A 5,080-nucleotide genomic window follows, 5' to 3' on the forward strand; every position below is an offset into this window, starting at 1 on the left:
ATATGAATATAACTCAACTAACATAAAACTTGTACTATTGACTCATTCGAAAGTTCGACTCTCCTAAACTATATATTAGTTTTAAGTACATTTTCTTTCCCCAAATCAGATCAAATCGACCGTGAATTATTGAACATATATTTGGTTTTCATCTCTCACAACTACTACTCATTTAGAAAATTTGTTGAAATAGATTTATAGGTCATTTCAATCCAAATCAATTATCGAAATTCAAATAAAAATTTAACTTTTTTTTTTCCTGTTTCTACTATTATTTGAATTTTTAAATAGATTTACAAACCATTCATATGAATTTTTCAAATGGATCTCAATGATTAACGGAGACTCGAGAAGATATATGATGTCGATCTTCATCTAAATTTTTAGATGATCGATCTCAATCAGAGAAAAAAGACTACTTCAAATAATTGAGAGTATGGTAGTTGTGAAAGGGGAACTTATGATAATTTCCCAATATTTTCACCTTTTTTTCATTTCTTCTTCCATGGCTACCTCTGCCCTTGATCCACCGCCACAAACACACTTCCGGCCACCGCAACATCCGTCTCAATCACCACTCGATTTTCCGATACATTTCTCACTATATGCCTTGCAAATCCACCATCAATGCTCCGAAATGAGTATTGAACATTCCTAATCAAATTCCGAAACACCAAAATCCAATTGAAATCCAGAATCCATGAAGTTCCATTTCCTTTAATTTCGCCGTTTGCCGCGGTCGATTTCACCTGCATTCCGATCGCATTGTTCCTCTCAATCACAACCCGATCTATTTTCTTGAATTCCGATCTCGATTCATCAAGTTCAACAATCGCCACTCCTTTCTCCGATCCACAGAACAAATTATCCATAACGTTCACTCCATTCACAACGCCGTTAATCGATTTCAGCTTAATCGAAGCATCGCCAAGGAAGAACGTACTAGAAATTAGAAGCTGAACTGGATCTTCCGCTACGATTCCGGTAAAATCCATGTACGAATTCATGATTCTGGTTTGTGTTAATCCAGGTAATTTCAAGTAAATTCCAGTACCGCCGTATACGGTGGCTTTGTTGTAGCAATGAATGCCTGTGAGGATATTCGCTTGGCCGGAGATGAGGATTCCAATGGCGGCGGAGAAAATGACGACATCGGTGACGGAGTTGTCGTTACTGTTGAGGTTGATTCCGATGGCGGAGAAGTTTCGTTCACCGAGATCGGCGCCGGCGGTGATGTGTTGGCCGAGGAAGGTGGTTTGAATGTAGGTTTCGTGGCCACTTTGAACGGAAATTCCGGTGGTGGTGAAATGTGTGATGTAGCAATTTTGTATGGTTGTTCTTAATGAATTGATGATTGAAATTCCGCCGCCTCTGTAATTTGAATCCAATAGAAGGTCTCTGAAAGTGATGAACTCGTAACTATAAGATGAAAAAGAAGAACTGAGGTTTGAATCTTCCGTAGAGTTCATCACTTTATGGTTTTTAATTTTCTGCGCCGCCGCTCCCTCCGCCGCCGCCGACGGCGACGACGACAATTCGATCAGGTAACGGTTAGGGGGAAAATCGTCTGAAGCGCGTAAACTTCCTCCATGTATCTAAAAAAGTCACCAACAAAAGACTTGGTGGATGGTACAGCCGTATTGTATTCCATTAAAATTTGACATATAAAAAAATTCATTTTAAAAAATTAATAAAAAGATTATTATTATTATTATTATTATTATTATATGTATAGAAGACGAGAATATGAAACTGCATCTAAATATTACTCTTTTCGTAAACTCGTTAATTTAAATAAAAAATACTTTATTGTCCCTAAGTTTAGATCTATTATGTATTTGATCTCTATCCCTCATTTTCAAATGTTACTTAAGTTTTGAATTTTATTTTTATTAAATTATATGAATATTTATATTTTTATCCTCAAATTTTCCGTAAATACACAATTTTATTTTTTACATTAGTGTGCTAGTAAATTAATTTAAAATAATTATGAAGTGAAAATTCAAAATTAATTTTAGTATTGATAATTATAATTCTTATAATTAATTTATATTAATTATTAGACATTAACACTAAATATAAAAAATATTGATTAATAATATCACAAGTGAGTATTTAATGAAAAATAAATATTAAAAATGTAAATTCGTCTAAAGTAAAATCAAACTCAAAATTGAATGATTAAAAGCGTAACATAAATGAAAAATACACTCATAATTTAGGGATAAAAAAGTATTTTACCTTTTAATTTTAATAAAATAAAATTTTGCACACATAGGTGTATTTCATGGATTTTGTGTTTAGGAGCGGGAATACATACCATAACATTGCCTACACCAGCAGCTGGTAAACGCAACGGACGACTGATCAAGTAATTTCCACCGTCCAGATTTATCTGAGCACCTCCCAGATTCTTGATACTTCCAATCAACGACGACCCGTCACTCTTAGAACTGTACACGTCAGACAATGCTCGGAGAAGTGATTCTGTGCTGTCTATTTTACCTGTAGGATCGGCTCCGTATGATGTCACATGATACACACGAGCACTACTTGGTTCCTACACCCAAACATTAAAATATTAATATCGATACCAATATTGAGATTTGAAATTTAGGATTATATTAATAAATATATCCATTGTTATTTCTCTAAATCAGAAAAAAAAAATGTAAATCTTGTAAAAAATTGATAATTGAGTTATTTTTATTTTCAAACTAAGTTATAGATCTTGAATTAGTACTCATCTCTATATATATTAAGATTAATGTATGAATCTTTTTTCTTAAGTCTTATATGATTTGTAAAAATACCAAATATATCTATTAATAAACTTTAATATCTATCATGCTACTACAAGAATTTTGGGCTTTAATGTCGAGCCCTCCAATTAACAAATGACGAATATATAACATATAAATTGATATTTTCAATATTTGAATTACTCTATCAAATACGTCTCATTCAACTATTTACGATGACACAACATATTGATTTTGGTCGACGTTCAGTAAAAATAAACAAATAAGCAATCAGCCTCGTTTGTTAAATAACCATTTGGTTTTTTGTTTTTTATTTTTGAAAACTAAGTCTAATAAGCACAACTTCCCTATTTGAATTATTTGTTTTGTTTTGTTTCTTATTTTTATTTTTATTTTTAGGAGTGTTTTCAAAAACTCAAGTGAATTTTTAAAATTAAAGAAAAAATTTAGTTTTTAAAAAGTTTTTTCAAAAGAAAAATTGACTAAGAATTCGTGTATAGTTAAAAAAGATGAAAATCATAGTAAAGAAGTTTGGGAAAAAAAAAAAAGATTAAATTTTAAAAACCAAATAGTTATCAAATGGGGTCTTAGATTTTAGTTTTTAAGTTTTAAATATCAAGCTTATAAACACTATTCCAATCTACTTGATCCTTGTTTTGTTATCAACTTTCTACCAATATTTTAAAAAACCAAATCAAGCTTTGAAAAGTTAGTTTAAAAACTTAGGGCCCATTTGGTAACCATTTGATATTTGTTTTTTGTTTTTTGTTTTTTAAAATAAAACCTATAGACACTATTCTCAAAACCCACCTCCAAATTTCTTCTTTTGTTATTATTTTTTACCAATGGTTTAAAAAACAAAGCCAATTTTTGAAAATTAAAAAAGTAGCTTTTAAAACTTGTTTTTATTTTTGAAATTTGGCTAAAAATTCAACCATTGTACTTAATAAATATGCAAACCATGGTAAGAAATGAGAAGAAATAGGCATAATTTTAAAAACTAAAAACTAAAAACTAAAAAACGAAATAGTTACCAGAGACCTTAGTTTTCATTTGTAGATTTGGACTAAAAATCTATAATATATAAATTTGATCAAAACAAGTCTAAATAATAATATAAAAAAAAAAACTAAAAACTAAAAACAAAAGTATTATCAAACGAGACCTAAATAAACATACTGTAAAACTTGGAGTTGGTGGATTGGCTGGGTTGGAATTGTGTGGCCGAACCGGCAGTGAGGATTTGAGTTCATGTAAATGAAGCTAAATGGCGGTGGTAATGACGATAACGGTTGGAAAATGGGGTCGTTGGTGACGGAGAAGAAAGAGAAAGTAAATTTGACACGAACATGATAAGTAGCCAGAATAATATGAATAAAAAAGTGGGTTGTGTTGCCATGGTTGATCTCCCACAAGAGAAGAGTTGAAAGCTTTTATAGAGATGGGAGACATGAAAAGAGAAGGGGGATTAAGTAGATGCCCATTTCTCAAAGAAAATCAAACTATATACTAATTTAATTAGATATTATCTTTAAGGGAAAGTGATAAAGTATAATATTGTATACTTATAAAAAAAATGTAAATGTTTGTTATATGATAATCAATGGCTTGTGATACATGTGATATTGTTATTGCACGTTTCAAATAGGGAAATTTGTAAAACTGGCAAAAACAGTTACAAATATTGCAAATTGTGTCACACTATTATTTAAACTTTGTAAATCTAACTAGCAGAAAAACACAGGCCTAGCCTAGAAAAGAAGTTGAAAAGTCAAAATACCCCCTTAAAAAATATGAAAGTTTTGTTTGATAATCATTTCGGTTTTTTGTTTTTGAAAATTAAACTTATTTTCTCCTCATTTCTTACAATAATTTACATCTTTTTTAAGTACAATGGTTGAATTCTTAGTCAAATTTCAAAAACAAAAAGAAAGTTTTTAGAAGATACTCTTTTAGTCTTCAAAATTTGGCTTGATTTTGGTAAAAAGGTAATCGACATGACCTTCTTCCCTAGAGGTTAAGCTCTGATTCTCCATTCTACGATTATTGTACTAAAAGAACATTACTTTAATCAAAATGGTTGTCAATCGAGTGACTTGGGTTATTATAAGTTGATCACAATGACTAATGATCCAATGAAATAATACTTCAAAATAATTAAATAAGAATTCAAATTAAGTTCATGGATAAAAAGAATCCATATAAAATTTTGTTTATCAGAAGTATAATGATGTATATCAAATTTTATAAATGATATACTTATTGAGATATAAAATGTAAAGTATATCAGATTTAATGTTGATATAGCCTATTAA

The 5,080-nt window shown here is 30.2% G+C and overlaps 1 pseudogene across 1 annotated transcript; it reads right to left on the reverse strand.

Annotated features, from left to right (window-relative positions):
* Positions 1-230: 230 nt before the first annotated feature.
* LOC120074307 (polygalacturonase QRT3 pseudogene) lies at positions 231-4,116 on the reverse strand (annotated as a pseudogene). Its single transcript, XR_016528470.1, has 3 exons — positions 3,945-4,116; positions 2,324-2,563; positions 231-1,595 (listed from the first exon to the last, which is right to left on the reverse strand). The product of XR_016528470.1 is annotated as a polygalacturonase QRT3 pseudogene (transcript).
* Between the last annotated feature and the right edge of the window lie 964 nt (positions 4,117-5,080).

The sequence above is a fragment of the Benincasa hispida genome, chromosome 3 (assembly GCF_027475165.1).
Source record: "Benincasa hispida cultivar pf3 chromosome 3, pf3_genome.v1.1, whole genome shotgun sequence".
NCBI classification, from domain to species: Eukaryota; Viridiplantae; Streptophyta; class Magnoliopsida; order Cucurbitales; family Cucurbitaceae; genus Benincasa; species Benincasa hispida.